Genomic DNA, 17,142 nt, shown 5'->3' on the forward strand with positions numbered 1-17,142 from the left:
TATCAAAAGTAGACAGCTTGAAATTGGATGTGCTTCATCCCTATCCCGTTGGTAAAAAGCGTGACTACAACCGCCGCACAAGAGATAAGAAACTTTGAGCCATAGATTTAGTTTTTTGGGAGGGGTGAACAAGGTTATATGTTCGAGTTTTTTGGGCCAATCAAATCCTGGCGGTCCCACTGCATCACATTATTATACCCCACAACAAGTTATCCAGCGTCACGCTGCCTGCGCATCGCTGTAGACACATCAGTTCTCTTTTTTCTTCCGGACAAGCTTTGGCTTTTGCCAGACCGAGCAGATACGTGTCGATGGTTCACGGGGGACCCGCCAGTGCATCAACCGAGTCCGTCCATGTATAGCGGCGTCTACTCAGATCTAACCTCCACCCCCCAAACTCACCGCCAGTTCGAAATGTTGTATACTATACTGCTCTTACTCCAGTAGATATATCTTTCTATATAGTATAATATAGTATATCATCGGCGCTTCTCATCTCACTACTACTATGCTGGACTGTTTAATTTGACGTCGTCGTCTCGTTGCTACTGTAACTATTCGCTTCGTCTAAATACACGGGCTGAATTATTAAGCAGCAGCAGCTAGCCAGCTAGCGTGATAGAGTTTTCTGGGTGGGGGTGGGTGTTCCAAGAGAGAGCCGGACGTCCAATCAGAAAAGTTTGCCTTGAATCATGAAAGGGCAACAGATCCACGACCTACATATATATATATATATACTGCGACTTGCGATAACGTCAGTATATTATATTCAAGTGTCGTTGAATCTCCCAAAAGGAGAAGAACGTGCTTTTGCAGTATCAAGCACAGCCGACGCAACGGCAGGACACACGGAAGAGTGTGGGTGTTGAAGAGGTTATATCGTGATGATGCGATACTTTTGTCACTTTTGTTGTCGTCGAGAATAAGGATACCTCTTTGCTCTGTGGTGGTGGATGGTTGGATGGAGCTGGTGCCGATCACTAAAGGAATAGATGTCGGACGAGCTAGAGACGACCTAGAGAGAGAGAGCTGGAAGTGAAGAGACGGGCTCTGCATCCCTATCCGCCAACCGCCACTGACATATTGATTCCTGCAACCCGCGACGTGTCTCGTCTCTCTCCGCGGCTGCCGACGCAGGCGTTTCCTCTTTTTTTATTCTGAAAAATGGCAAAAGCCTGTTCCATCCCATTAAAAATAACCCCCCTCTTCTCTCTTTCTCAATCTGTCTCTCTGTCTGTCTGTCTTGGCCGTCTATCTGTTACGGCTCCTCCGGATATCTCTCTACCAGCCTTTTAGAACCCAACTTTTATACACATATATGTGTAGTATGTGTGTACATGTTTATATATAGAAATGCAGATAAGAACAAATAGAAACGAAAGGAATAAGAAAAATAAAAAAACAGCAGAAGAGAGAGAGAAGAAGACGAAAAAGACTTACGTAATAAAAATAAAAGAAGATTCCAGGAAAAGTTTTTGAGGCAACTTTTCAATCTACAGGCCCACCATTGTCGGTTTAAAGTGAATTAAAAACATCGGGAAACGACGAACGAAAAAAAAAAAATAATAATAATAAAAGTGGGAGAAAAAAAAAATCCTTTTTCCTTTTTTATGTGGAACGTTGTCCGCTCCGGATGGATGATGGCGGAAGTTTAGTCCAGGCTGTCCGCCTGCCATGTGTGATAAAAGGCGCTAGCCCGTGAACAATCGTTTTCTATCTCTCTCTTTCTCCTTTTTTTGTGTGTTGGGGGGAGATGGAATTAGCAGCTATCCAACAAGTTGAGACACAGCAGCAGCAGCCGACGACGTGATTTCACTCACTGGTATATCTATTGTGCTACCATGGCCTAGATATTTTCCGGTAGTTGGGGTTTCCTCTCCCTTTTTTTTTGTTTCTTCTTTTTTCGTTGTGTTGTCTCTCAGCTCCTTGTTGCAATGATTGCCTGCCGTTCCGCATCGACGACTCCTGTACGGTCGCTCAGGGAGACGGCGGGATAACGACATCGGGAATCAGTTTCTTCTTCTTCTTCTCTCCACACACACACACACCCAACCGCGCCTTCATTGTCTGCGTTTGTTTTGGCTTGCCGGGGTCTAGCAACAACGTTATCCTCGTCTCTTTTGTTAGTCTGTTGTGTCTTGTCTTGCCATGCCATTTCCAACCGGCGAACAAGTCGTCCAACCAAAGGCTGGAAAATTTGTCGTCGAGATGTTAAAGTCAGCTAGACAAAAAGAAGGACTGGGTGGGTGTCGGCAGCAGCTCATGTCTCTTGTATCTCGGAAATATTTAATCAGACGGCGACAATTCGCTCGACCTTTTCCGGAGTCTCTTTTTTCTCTCTCTCTCGACTGGTGGCGTCACACCGTTGTGCCACACACACAACAACTGCTGTTGTTGTTGCAGCTGTTGTTGTTGTTGGATCTCTGCAGAGTTTGGCGTGGGAAAAACAAAACAAAAAAGTCGAATGAGATTATTCTGAAAGGTCGGAGACGAACCGGACACACACAAGAAACGGACGGGAGACTGGGCGGGAGATGCTGGGCGACATCATTCAAGGACGGCAGAGATGAATTGAAGACGGAGGAGTGGAAAACAGCGGAGGGACGAGATACTGTTATACGCGCGCACACATTGATATACAGCAGCATCCAGTGAGTGTAGCGCACACGCTTGCCTATACTTTATTTTTTTTTTCCTTTTTCATTTTCATTTGCGATTCCGGAGGGGCAGCTGCTGGCGAGACTGCTGTAATCATCCGCGTTGTTGTTTCCAGCTGTCGCCCTCTCTCCATTTCCTCCATCTTTTCCTCTTCTTTAGACTTTTACTTTTTTTCTTTTTTTGGGAGGGTTTTCTATTTCGTCCGCTCATCCCTTCTTCTTATATATCTATCCAATCTTTCTCTCACTTGCTCTTGCTTTACTGCCTCCTCTCTTTGACAATAACAAAAGAGATAGAGCTAGAGACGACGGCACCAAGTGCGACTGCTGGAACGTGTCAGAGGCAGAGGCTGATCGGGCGCGACAAGGTTAGCCGGAAAAATCCGTTCCATCATTCGCCTCTCAGTCTCTCTGGCTATTGGCTGCTGCTGCTGCCTCTTTTGGAATCGAAACAAAACGAAATAATAAAATAAAATGAAAGAGCGTTATTCTGCTTGAGAAATATTTTGTGCCACAACTCTTGTGATAATGCTGATGATGGACCGCTCAATTTTGTCTATTTCTAAACTCTCTCCCAACTATAGCTCCCACGACCGGAATTGTTCTCATTCATTTTCCTTGTGCTGCTTTCATTATCGCGTTCCAATCACTTTCTCTTCCGCCAGACTCTCTTCTTTGTGTGTTGCTGGTGGAGAGAGAGAGATAGACCCTAGCTCGTGATGAAGAGAGAGACTCAAAAATCTGCTGCTCATAAAAACAAAACAAAATCTTTTTCTCTGGCTGACTCTTTTTATATTTTTCATTGTCATTCTTTTTCATTCTGAATTATCTGCCGCGCCATTACTTTAGGCAATAAACGCGGGATTCCCCGACGACAAAAAACAAAGAAAGAAAACAGCACCGCAGAGACACTGGCCAGCAGCCCTGGCGGATGTGCTTGTAGAGAAAAAAAACAAAACAAAACAAGCGAAAGATAAAACATAACGACACGAGATGATGGAGTGTTTCCACGAAATCCTCGATGGCACAGAGAAAGAGAGACTCTATTCCGGGACTCTTTCTCTCTCGATGTGTCTGCTCGCGTTGTTATCGTAATTTTTGCGCTGATATTGATTGTGTTGGTTTTTTATTGGGTGGGACAACGCCCGTCATTCAGCATTTCCTCAACGAGGACGTGGGCGTTTCCAGGGCTCTTTCCTTTTTTTTGATTATTATTATAAAAGCTAGTTATTTCCTCGTGAAAAAACGAAATGAGTTACAGAAAGATAGGGGGGAGATAAAAAAAAATAAAAATAAAATCCCGGAACATGTTGTCAAAACCGCCTGTGGCTCCGTCAGTTGTTTGTGTGTGTGTTTGCACGACGACGACGGGCGGGAGCCAGTGCGGTTCCGTCGTCAGGCCCTGGGTTTCCCATTTGCCAGAACTTGGCTGATGTTCAGCCTTAGGTAAACAATCCGTCGCTCTTAAGTGCACAAGGAGGAAAGGGCAAATCGTTTGGTTTGACTCGGATTGAATTCAAACTTAATCAGAACTAAATGGAACGGCTGTGGGCGCGGAGGGGGGGGGGGGGGAACATACATATCCAGTCGCACGAAGCTATTACTACATATATATCTCGTGACAAGTCTACTTATTATTCTTCTTCTTTGGCGTCGAGTTATTATGAGTTGTCTTCAGATTCTGTGTCGCTCTCAACCGTCCCTGGCCAACCCGAGACGATCCATTCAGTAATGACGCAGTTGTCCGAGGGTATGGATAGAATAACGCGGTTATTACGACGGATCGTGACCGGACTAGACTTCCCGCCGGCCATCCGAGATGATGAGTCTGACCAATAAGATCATAAAACAGAGAAAAGCTCCACCCCGCAGATGTGTGTTCATCAAAAACTATACTCTAGAACAAACCATCTCCTCATAGTTTCGTTTGCAGTGCAGTGCAAGCAAGCGACTCTGTTTCCGGTTTAGGATTTCGTTTTTTTTTCGATCCTTTGGCCGTCTTCTAGGGTTTCTTATTGTTTCCGCCTCCAGTCAAGTCGTGGGAAACGTTATGGGGCCGTAAGGACGAAACAAAGTGGACTTTATACGTACCACCGGTCTGCGCGCACAGCACACACACCGGACACTTTAGTGGCAGCTCACATACTACTACTCGAGCCGCCGTATAGCAGCTAGCTCCTCACCAGATCTTCGATCGTTTCCAAATCCTTTCAACGCTACGAGAGCTGCTGGAGAGCCACTGCTGTGTAAGTAAGTAAGGAGGATGGCTCGGGAAGGGATTGATCGTTATATATATGTGTGTGTGTGTGTACGCCATATACGCCAGAGTGGTTATATAGCAGGTGTAGTGGATGCACTACCGCTGGGGTTAGAGTCTACGCGGCTGGTACGGGCCGAAAAGGTTCTCTGGAAAAAAAACTTGTCTTCTTATTTTTTTCCCTCTGGACTTTTTTTCTCTTTTTGTTTGGACGCGCCCGCGTCGACGTTATTTCGCATTCTGTCTGTCGCTCACTCTTTTCTCCATTTGCCAGCATCTCTCTATGGAAAAAAAGGAGCGCAGTTAGGCTGCGTGAAACATTGATCTAGTCGGCTGTTTTATAATAGATGCCCTTCATCCACACAGAAGATAAAGCTCGCGCTTTTGTGTAGTGCCTAGCAGGCCAGCAGCATGCTTTTAGACACCAAAGTAGAGCAGCTGTACACCAGCAGCAGCAGCAGCAGCGATTATTCCTGTAGGGGAGAAAAAAAAAGGCCGCCCAAGCAACCGAAAGAAAAGGTCGTTATTATTATTATCTGCTTTTGGGAAGGATCTGTGTATAGCGGAAATCCCGGGAAATCCGGACAAATCAATCGGCTCTCCCTCTCCACTAAAAATAAGATTCCATATAATATGCGGGCCGTGTGGTGCTGCTGGATGGCTCTTTGTACATAGATATATATACTTTGGTATATCGGCTCTTCTTCCGCCGTGCGTTGAATGTATCAAAAAAACGTCGAATGGCATGATTGAAGCGCAGCAGCAGCAGGAAATCACTTGGCAATAAAGATAAGAGCACAATGATGTTGGGGGAATTCTTTAAATTTTTTAATTAAATTTTTTTTTCTTTCATTTTCTAACTATATAGCCGGATGTCGAATCATTCCGCTTTGAATCCTTTATCCTATCGATTTAGCCAGGCAAACGTTCCCGGCCTTGCCTATACTATATGCGACGACGATTACGTTGATTGATGAAGAATCTTGGGGAACGAACGGAATAATTCGCCTGTGATGGTTCCTATAGCGAAAGTTGCCTAATTTGTAGCCCCCCGCCAAGTGACTTCCGCTGCCGTCAGAAATGCGCTCAACAAACGTCACACAGACGGTCTCTAGTTGAATGTTGGCGCTTGTTGGTCTCATTGGACCTTTTTTCGCGTCGAGAAATGACGCAGGCGACAAGAGACATCCCTTCATGAACTGATGAACTTGGTAACTGACACCCAGCGGAACTCTTTTGATATAGTCCAGTACAGGAGAGAGAGAGCCAAAGACGACGGTTTGTGTTCCTTTTGATGTTTTGACGCTGGATCATCATCATCAATCATTCCGACTGACCAAAACCGTTTCCGATGCAAGGCCTTTCATCTCTTCCCCGTCATTAAATTTTTGATGTTGCCCATACAATAGTTACTGCCGAGCGCTACGCTAGTTACACGTCCGATCTTTCTCCTTTACGCTTGATGTCGACTGTATTTCGACATTATTACATCATTCCTTCACAACGTGTGTTCCGCATTTCTTTTTCCACCACCACTCCCGATTTCGATTGATATTTTTTTGATTAGCGACATTGCGGACAAATATTAGATAAGACAAATGACGGCGACCAAAACGACTGGCGCACGAAAAGATGATCGATTATCTGGCAGGACAGAAGCCCCGGCTGGCCGAGGTACATAAAATCATATCAAAGGCCCCCACAGAGAGAGCGAGAGAGAAAAGAAGTAGCAAAAAGAAACAACAATAACAACACATAACAAAGGATGTTGCTTCTCGGTCACGCCCTCTACATCTGAGCGTTTATTATGGTAAGGGGCGAAGAAGAAAAAATCAAAAGGATAACATACAAAAGAGGAAACACACAACAAAAAAATAGACACGAAAAAAAAAAAAAAAACTCATTTGATGACTCTCATTCTGTTTCTTCTTCTATCTCCATATTCTTCCGCCTCTTGGCCACACAGCAATCTGACGGGCCCTTGATGCGCCTAGTGGCGGCCAGCCGGCCCGAGTCCGCTCTCGCAGTCGGTCGGCTGTCTTGTTCGTCCGTCTTCATTTTTTCCTCTCCGTTGCGCCTGTCCGTCGTCCCCTCCGCGCCCGTTTTCGCACTCGCATTCTCTTCCAGCAGACATGTATACTGTACTATATGCAGACATAGAGTATGGAAGCGCTCCTTTTTGGCCTGCTTGCGTATTGATCTCCCCCCCACCCCTCTGTCCGTGTGTATATGTGTACTGGGCGTTGTGTACCATCTCCTCAGTTCCGGCCATTTTTCTCCCCCCATCCAAAACTCTTGTTTATTCCCATGGAATTTGAGCTGCAAACTGGACCCAGGAATTGACTATTGGAATAACCAAAGTTAGATAATAAGCTACCCAGTTTCCGTATGATATTCAAGCAGTTCTTGGCTGGCTGCTGCTGCTGCTGCCTGGAATGTTGTGCATGAACTATATATCTCCTCTACCAAATTGCGCAGCGTCAATAATGGCAAATGTAGCAAGTTGGCTAATTTGTTGTGGGCCCACGAGCGATTACAACAACAATACAACAACCGGGACTCTGTGTGTGTGGGCCGAAGACAATGTGAGCAGTAGCAAAGCAACAGAGCGCTGCTGCGGACTTTTAATCCTTGATCCACTTGCATGGTCTTCGACCTTCATCTTCATCCGCTCCACGCGCCGCTGGATGTGCCAGGCTGGCCTTTCCTGGGTCCATACAAAAATTTTCTTTTTCCATCGCCTAGCGTGCCGAGTTTGGCGGAGGGGGACCAACCTCACCCGCCTGTATGAACAGCTCTGGCAGAGTAATTATGTCCATTACTCGGAGGCTTTGCAGGGGCTTTGAGGCAAGCTGGAGGTGAGCGTCCGGCCGCCGGGAAACGGCCCAAAATTTAGTCTAGAAAGCGTCGGGGATTCTACTACTCCTGAACTTAGAAGCTGCTGAAGGCAACCCAACAACAACATATTATATATATAGTCTGCTGAGGGGATTGTGGTCGATTATCGGGATTCGTCGACAGCCTTTGGCTCCTCCTTTTTTCCCCCCTTCTTCTTCTTTCTAGCACCTCTCGCTGACGAAGGAGTTTCTCATCTGAAATCGATTGCTTTTCCGTTTTCTTTTGTCATCGACCTCCTTGATGCAGGAGAGCTCCCCCCATCGAAACTTTTGGCTGCTCCTATACACACAGTGTGTGTGTCGTGACTGATTATTATTATTACCCGAGCGATTTCCGGTCAGACTTTGCCGAAAGACAGGAAGGCGCAAAAGATATGAGGTCACGAGGTGAAAAGTTACTACTCGAGCTATACTACTCTTTTTCATAATAGATGGCTGATGACTGGTTTGAAACTTTTTTCCAGATGACTAGGCTTTTTACCAGCAGCGGGAGGGGGGGGGGGGTCTTAGTCAGCACGAAGGTGGGTGGCATCGTAGACGTCGTTCGGGTGAAAAGACACGGAGGGGGGGGTGGAGAGATAGATGGCGCTCCGGAGTGAAACTTTTGATGAATCGATGGTGAAGCCCCGGCTACTTTTGCAGGGAGGGGGGCCCAACCCAATAAACTTTTGCTTTTCTTGTTTTGTCGAGTTTCTTCTCTCAAAGACTGGTGAGCATTAGACATCTGCCAAAAGCGTTTACTGGACCAAAAGGAGGGCAGCGCAGAATAGACATTGGCTATAGAAGAACCAGTTCATTCGTCTTGATTCCAAATGCTGTCGCGAGGGACTAGAAGGAAAGTGCTATGTCTCTCTCTCTCTCTCACCCGAAAGGTTCAGCGCGCTCGACACAGGCTCTTTGATAAAGACACGCTGCGTCTATGAGAGCACACATATACACAGCAGCGGGCAGAGATATGCGGAATTCAGGGCTCTGTCTGTGTATAGGAAAGCGACTACCGTCTAACAATCCTCCCTCTCTATACTCTTATCGCCGAAAGAATTGGCCTTTTAGCTACAATTTGTTGACATTGCAAGACGCTTTATCACATTGTCGGCTGCTTGTCTTCAGTATATTGACACGAGAGCTGCTGGCTGGCTGCTGGCTGCATGATGCAACGGGACGGACGGACGTGAAAGCCTGCCTCTTTGTTCTTGTGATGCAAGTGTACAGTTGATGCTGCTGCTGCTGCTGACACTGGGCTCAGCTCTGAATCGACGGCCAACCAACCGGAGAAGAAATAAAGGGAAGCAACCGGCTCGGCTGATGGAAACAAAATAAAAGCAGCGAATAAAATGAAAATATATATATAAAAGCTTTCCCGGAAAGAGTCAACAAATCATCGAGCGGCAGCAATTGTCACTTGAGAGCTCAGTTTCTTCGCATCGGCTGTATTATACTGGAGAGCAGCTAGCGCACAGCACGGACCCCCGCGTTTTATTTATTCCCCTTTTTTTTCCCTTCAATTCGATTTGAGAGAGATCTTTTCGGGAACCAACTAGTGCGTGGTTCCTTATATAGTGGATAAGGTACCACGGGAACTTCTTTTGATATTGAAATGTGTGTGTGTATGTGTATCTCGCGTCGTCTATTTTTTCGTTCGTACTGCAGCTCAGAGAGAGAGAGAGCCCTGGTATTATATAGCGAAAGGTCGGGCGGCGATGACGTGTGAACTGTGAACACTGGAATATCAAAGAGACTCGTGAAAGACGAACACGGCGCCTACAAATGTTGAAATCGTAAATCTAAAAAAAAGAATAGTCCGTAAGAAAAGAAAAAAAAAAAAGTGAAATACTTTAGATAAAAGTGAGCTTGTCGTTTTCTTTTCGTTTCTCTCTGTCTTGTATTTCTTGTTTCTTTTCCGAATACCGAGAAGCGGAATAATGAGGAAATGAAGAGAGAAAATACGGCAGATATCCGGTAGAGTGTGTAGGAGGACGACGAACAATAACAACGAAATCGATTTCTCACGGTATTTGTCTAAAAAAGGGAAAACAAAAAAAAAGCTTCAAATCGGGAAGGAAAACAGTCAATTTCGGTTGGAATCTTTTATATCCATAACGCAGATCGTTCGGGTTTGAAATAGAGGAAATCTATAGACGTGCAAGATCCTTTTTTTTTTGTTTTACTATTCCAACATTTGCCTTTCCGACGGGAAACAATTGACAATAAGAGAAAAGCAAGTTCGTCTATCTACTATCTCTCTCTCTCTGGCAAAACCGAGAGAACGTCTTTCATGGTTGATTGTATAAGAGCACCGCGGATTGAAAAGCTTAGGGGAAAGATCATTTTCTCTCTTATTCTTTCAAAAATCTATCCTCTTTCTTTCTCGTCTTTTCGCTTTTGTCGCGATGAGAAAGTACAGCGTAAAGAGACTAGACACGCTACCTTGAGCAAAGCTTCTGACGGAATGAGAACGACGAGGAGCAACGGGGAAAAAAAGGAAAAATAAAAGAAGTTCTTTTACCCCCCTTCAACGCGAACATGCAAGTAGATAAGCTTTTCTCTTTTCTCTCTCTTCTTCTTCTATGTATATCCCTCATGCCTACACGCCCTTATACTTGCTAGGCTACTTAACTACCTGCCTTTGTACACACCCAACGTATATAGTCCCGACCGTCTCCGTGGTCGATACAACACACGGACTGTGCGGCCCACTATTGGCCCTTCCGTCCCGTCCGTTGTTCAGCTGGGCTGCCGGTCAGCGCTTGCGACTAGGACAATGTTCTTTTGCGGGTCAAAAGAAACGGTCTCTCTCCAACCCCTATATATACGTCAACTTTTTTGTCCTACCCGCTCTAGACTGCGCTGGCCCGTTCAATATCCTAGCCGGATATTGACTCTCTTTAATGCTCTGACTAATAACAATTCGATCGATATTAGTGAGCTACGAATGGCTCCCCCCTTTTGAGTCATGTAGGAGCGCAGAGCAGACGGAACAAAGGCCTCCTGTTCGCATGTTACTCTTATATCGGGACGTTATTGCGCAGGCGACGTGATGTGTAGCAAAACAAAGAAAAGGGACAGATCGGAATCGGTATCGTACAGACCACAGCGGAATAATGAGTATAACATATTACATAGGAGCCGGAGAATAATAGCAATAAGCATCCCAAATCGCCGGACGCGCTGCTGCTGTTGTCCAACAAAGAGAAGACCAGCCGAGGGAAACAGTGACAAATGGGCGATCCTTGTATCGCTCAAGTTGCAGTGTTCTCCGCTCACTGGCCGGCAGCAAACTTGAAAAGTTTCCACGTTCATTTATCTCCATTTCGTCAATACGTTGCCGAGGGTCGTCGCTAATACACAAGAGTTTAAAAAAAAGAAGGGGGAGAAATAAGGAACGTGCTGTGCGCTGCCTTGCAACTTCCGCGTATATGCTGATGTGCATCTCGTTTGGCGTGTGCGGCTTCTATAAGACTCGAAGCTCACGCAAATGGGAGGAGTCCCTCGTCTGCTGTGCACATACAAGTCTCTATCTTTCATATTTGTTTGTGTGTACGTAAGCACAAGATTCTTTTCTTTTCTTTTCGGGGTCGGCTGTAATAGGGTAGCGTGTTGTGCTATGCATATGTACGATAGATTTATACTATTTCTCTTGCCGGGTTTCTCCGACCGTCGAACGGTCGGCCGACCAATCTCCATATAGGTCATCGAACAGGAGCCACTATTTCGATCAAACAGTGTTCCTTTTTTACCGCCGTTGACATTCGGCTCCTGAGCTATTACAACCTGGGGGCTGCTGGATATGCGTATGCCTTTTGTTGTGCAACTGATTGTTGGCGTTATAGGTCTGAGAAGGTTCGGTACTTCGGTGCCCTGATGGTGTTACATTCAGTGTTGTGAAAACGGCTCGTGAGGAGTATGTCTACAAGGAGAGTGGGCCTATAAGGATTTTATCAGTCTAAGTGAGTGAGCCATCTATCTCTCTCACGTTCCTTCCTGCCATCCATCCATCCATTTGTCCGAGTCCCACGGGAAATTCAATTAATGGATCCCAGTGGTTCCATTAGAGTTGGGGTACGCGCGTCCACCAAAATTTCCAGCCGGTCAAAAAGGGGGGTCCGTCCCGGGTCCAGTCGGCATGTGCCATATAGTCCCTGAGAGAGTTCATCCGTGCGAAAGCGGAATTGTCGCTCGCCAGTTGCACAAAGCCCTTCCTTCGCCCCAGCGTCTTGGCATCTGCCCGTTTCTCTCTTATTTTTTTATTTTCTTCTTCTTCTTCTTTCATCTGACAGAGTGACACGAGCACATACACTCACTTTCAGATCCGACTTTTTTCTTTACCCCCATCTTCCATTTCCAGTAAATAACCATCTGGTTCGGACGCGGGACGATTCAAACTGGCCGCCGGAACATATCCAATAATCGCTCAATGCACAGCTCATGACTCATTTGGCGGCAACCTTTTATCTTTTGTCCTTATATAATACATATATAAAAGCTCTATTATTTCGTCCTGCCGGCTCTTATCGACGCCTTCCATCGTCATTCGTCACGCCTCCGGCCAATCTTTTATAGGATGACGCCGTTTGATTCAACGTCACGTGGACTGTTTTTACTTTGCGGCCGATTCCGATAGATGGTTGTATAAGACACACACACACCCCCGTTTTCTTATATGTTTTTTCGTCGATGAGTTTCAGCAGAGAAGAGTCGTCTCTGAATATAGACCGTACACGGGATTGACGCATTGATGAAGTCGATCGATCGAGGCAGCATTGACACGGACCCAGTAACATTAGCCGGGACGTCCCGAGCGACTATTGTACACATCAACGATTTTTTCTTCCCCTTTCCAACCAGAACCCTCGAACGAAAAGACTTTTCTCGCATATACATAAATCACGACACAAAGTATCTGACGAAAGAGAGTCGACGTATTTAGTCGAAGGCGTCTTATGAAAAGTTGATGGAAATGACAACGTCATTGAATACTATCAAAAGAGTTCATGACAGCACACATGGATTTTTTTCCTTTTTCTTTTTCTCCCCCATCAGCAAAGAAAAATATAAATTGGAGCAGTTCTACGGGATCCGGATGGTATAGGTCCCCTTTTCTTTGGCTATTCTTTCATTACCAGCGCCTTGGTTCGTTCATTCCCGCTACGTGCTTTGCAAGCCTTGCGGAGCAAAAGAGAGAGAGGGGCATGCAGCGATCAAGTAGTGTATAGGCTATCGTCGGAGAGAGAACCGGCAGACGCGTGTGCACTTGATGGCTGCCTTCAATTTGATGCCGTCACTGCCTTCACACAAGATTCACAAGACCGGCGGACGCCAAGAGGTTTACAATTGAGGCTCCTATAACTTATCGTCAAGTCCCTCACAGACAATTCGTATGAAAATGCAATGAATTCCCACCCACCCCTTCCTTTTGTTGGTTTTTTTACGTATAACGCCCGTCACGAAAATGGAAATCGTTTCCGCATTTGGTAAACGTGCAACATCACATGCTCTCATATTAGCTTAACTTCAATTGGATAAAAGCACGTAATATTTACCTACGATAAACCTTCAAATACAGTATACTAGAATTGGAGAACTTACTAACTTCAAGTTATGAGAAAATATCCAATGATTCAGAATCCAAAACGGTCGTGACTCGTGGACAAAAGGGCGCGAAACAACCTGCTCCGTCGACGATAAACACTAAACAATTGGATGGGGATTCAACTAGAGCTGCGTTGCAATTTACAGCAATGATTAAATAATTTTTCATGATCAGATCACGATGAATTAAGTATTTATAATTTAATCACATTTTAAATTATGGTCAGTAGATTTAAGCATTTTATTAAAAAATATTTGTACATCTTTGACATACAAAATTAATCAATGCTAAAATTGCAACACAGCCCCGGTTAATCAGAGGCCTCTTCCTTCCTCATGGTCAGTATTGTTCGTCGATTCCTCGATGGAACAGGTTGTTTTTATTCTTGTCCTTCATTTTCGCGCTTTTTCTATCCACGTGGTGATGGATCATTGGATATTTCTGAGTAAGTTCTCCCAATTCTAGTATATTGTATTTAAAAAACTAAGCTTATGTAACTGTATTTTATTGCAAACAATTGTGAAAGAATAGTCAAATTTAAGTAGAGGAAAATAAGTGCAAGATGTAATAGAGTGCAGTTAAAGTTAATTGGATAGCCATCGTACAATTTTACCCTGCATTCTCTGATGTCGTATATATTCTTTCATTGCCACTTTGAAATGCCCGCTCTCGACGGTATATTGCGGTATTTGCGTCAATGCGTCATTCTTCTTCTTCTTTCGTTTGTCGTTTCTAGCCCACAGAATATCAAACCGAAAGATCTTTTCTTTGTATGTAAAATACTCGACCGGCTTTGCTTGTCGGTCGAGGGTGAATTATGACTCTGATCCGCCTATTTTATTGCAGGCCGCGTACAAATTGAAAAATCCCTTCAATTTATCTTTTTTTTTTTCAAAGTAACGACGTGCATTTTGTAACCAATAAGGCAATAACCCATCCAATAATCTTTTCTTATCGTTTGCTACACTTTTCTGAGATTGCCTGGTGGTGGTGGGATTTATTGAATTTGAAATATCTCTTTTCGCCGATCCAATTTTAAACAGCGTGTGCTCCGCTGGGTGTGCTCAAGCGGGATTTTCTTTCCCCCCACTTTTAATTGACCGTACGATTATTTCGCCTTTGTGCTTCCTGTTTCAAATCGTGCCAACAGATAGCATGATGAGTCGGAACTGTTTCGGGCACACGATAAATCTAGTTGCGGGTTCTCGGAAATGGAAGAGCAGAGTCTGATCATGCGCAGAACGCGGCCAGCAAAATCCCGGAAGAATTGAATTCTATCCCACGTACGCTGAGGACATCTAGTGGTTCTTTTGACAACTTGAGATAAGGGGTAAGAAGAACATTCGCCAGAATCAAACAAACAAACCGACCCTTCAGAAAAAAAAGAGATCAAACTAAAATAAAACTTGAGATAGGAGCAGGGAGCATTGATGCAGGCTGTCACGCCGTCAATTCACGGATGACAAACCGTTTCAGCCAGAAAACTCTGGAAACTCCGGAAGATGACCGTTTCGTTTCTTCTTGATGATGTTCAATGAAAAGGGCGATAAAGTCTGTTCGATTTTTGTGGGACTATTCAAAAGTGGTGAATAGGCCAAGTTGTTTTCATAGCCAGTCTGCCAAGAAGACGGAAGTAAAAGAACGGCCGCCAAGAAGGAAAGTTTTGTGGAGATACAGTCGGCGACCATCAACCAAGAGCCAAGTTGATCGCCCACGACCAGCAGAAAGATTTCCAAAGCACTTTTGGGCGGAAGGCCTTGGATACATTTGGGCGTAGTCGTCTTCTTTGTAGCCTACACGTTAGACACACGGCCTTACTTTATGGACAAATAAGAAAAAAATAAGAAGGTGGAGGAAGTTGGACGAATTGGCTGGATCTCGAGTTTCAACGACACGAAGTAAAAGTTTCTTATTTGCGCAGTTGCTCGTGTCTTTCAACTGAATTTTTTTCTTCTCGGTACAAGTTGGCGGAAGAGAGACACACACACACACACGACCTTTAACTTGACTATTCAAATAATCAGGCCCGTTTGTCGAACTGGAAATGTCCCTAGATCCCATCTTGGCTCCTATTTTGCCTTTGATCATCGCAAAAGCTCCTAAACAGAATATCCAAATTTACCGATTGCCGGCTGTTTGCTCCACTCTGCGTGACAATTCTTAGAAAATCAATGACAGGAGAGATGAAAATAATATAATATCTATATTTCCTTTGGGGGTTGTCGATCTAATGCGCTTTGCCTTGTAGTTCTGAATGATTCTCTCATTTAAAACAAAGAGGGGGGAAATGACAAGCAAACAATCAAACGGGTAAATCTTTGATTGCTGTTAACGATCGATGGTGTTGCCTCCCCGGTCGTGCTGCTTTCTCGGTCGAATGAATGGAGAAAAATAGATTGCCGTTTCTCTTTTTTCGGTTCTGTTTGTAGGGGAAGGAAGTCAAGGAAATGGGTAGAGGAGAGCGAAAGGAATTCCGGGGGGCCCCACGAAGGGAGGCGGTTTGTATTATCAGCGTGTGTGTGTGTGTGCGTGACTGAATTTACCGGAATCGTGTCAAGACTTGGTTGCGTGATTCCTGATTATACGAGTGGCTCCCTCCCGCGAATCGATTGAACTCGCCGTACATTAGCTCTAACGATTGAACTTGTACATACGCAGAGCTAGACGTAATGTACCAAACAGTTTTTTTTTCTTCTTGTTCTTTCTTTGTGTTTGATTGTGTATTTACCCTTTCCATTGTTCCCTCATTATTCATTCGAGGCTTTTGTTTCTTGCTGATTGTATTGTAGGTGTCGCTGAAACTCGCCCAGACAATCAAGAAGAATTGAATCTTAGTCGTAGAGCGTTGCGAGGAGGAGCTGTTGGAGAGACGTTGAAAGTGAGTCCAGCAAAGAAGGAAGCTGCAGCACCGCCAGATAAACCGACCTTCCAGCTCGATGGGACAGTACGGGATTGTTTGGACAGTTGAATCAGATCAGTTCGGCCATCACGAGCAGACCCACAGGAGCAGTATTGCTGGAGACGGCGGAAGCGGAGGCACCGGATGATCCTCGCGTCTCCCTTTGGTCGATCCGAAAAAAGAGAACGAAAAAGAGAGTGAAAATCGACGTCCACTTTAGCCAGAAAGCAGCAGCAGAGAAGCAATATAAGCTGGCTTCAAACATATCCCGAGGACCCGTTTTACGCAACTGTGGGTGCCCGATAAAGAGGCCACTCATTTCACTCACGCACAGCACACCACAAATACTACAAGTTACACAAAAGGTGTGTGTCTGTCTGTGTTAGATATATATATATATTCGTTTATATTCTAGTCTCTGCTACATATTTATTTGTAGTGGAATAAGCTCGACTTTTGATGAAAGTCGCTTGGAAAAGCCAATAATGAATAGAACCCCGGGAATTATATAATATCTGAAAATAGCAGTGGCCTTTGGCTGTGAGTGTGACTGTTGTTCTTTAGGGTCTTCTTTTTTCTATTTATCGATTCGACAGAAATGTGCTTATTTGATTTAGCTTTTGTTGTTTTCATTCGATTGTACAATTTAAGCGGATTCACAGGAAGTGTGTATAGATACACACACACACTTTTGATTGAGAAGCCCGTCAGCTGTCTCTATAGACACGTTTGTCATTCTTCTACTTTCTTTTTCCCTTTTTTTGTCATTTTTTCATTTGGGTTTCGTTTGTTTTTTCGTTGGTTTTCGTTGACAGGTATCTGGCACCTTCTTTCGTCGTCAT

The 17,142-nt window shown here is 44.8% G+C and overlaps 1 protein-coding gene across 3 annotated transcripts in view; it reads left to right on the forward strand.

Moving 5' to 3' along the window:
* The window catches only part of LOC124192672 (uncharacterized transmembrane protein DDB_G0289901-like), a 43,532-nt gene that overhangs the window by 7,059 nt on the left and 19,331 nt on the right, over nucleotides 1–17,142 (forward strand). For 2 of the 3 annotated variants that reach the window (XM_046586107.1, XM_046586105.1), the window contains exon 2: nucleotides 16,191–16,665. The gene's annotated coding sequence lies outside the window, so the exon portion shown is untranslated. Of the gene's footprint in view, nucleotides 1–13,742; nucleotides 13,847–16,190; nucleotides 16,666–17,142 lie in introns of those variants that run through there. The other variant, XM_046586106.1, reaches the window with a different exon arrangement.

The sequence above is a fragment of the Daphnia pulex genome, chromosome 4 (genome assembly GCF_021134715.1).
Source record: "Daphnia pulex isolate KAP4 chromosome 4, ASM2113471v1".
Lineage (NCBI taxonomy): Eukaryota > Metazoa > Arthropoda > Branchiopoda > Diplostraca > Daphniidae > Daphnia > Daphnia pulex.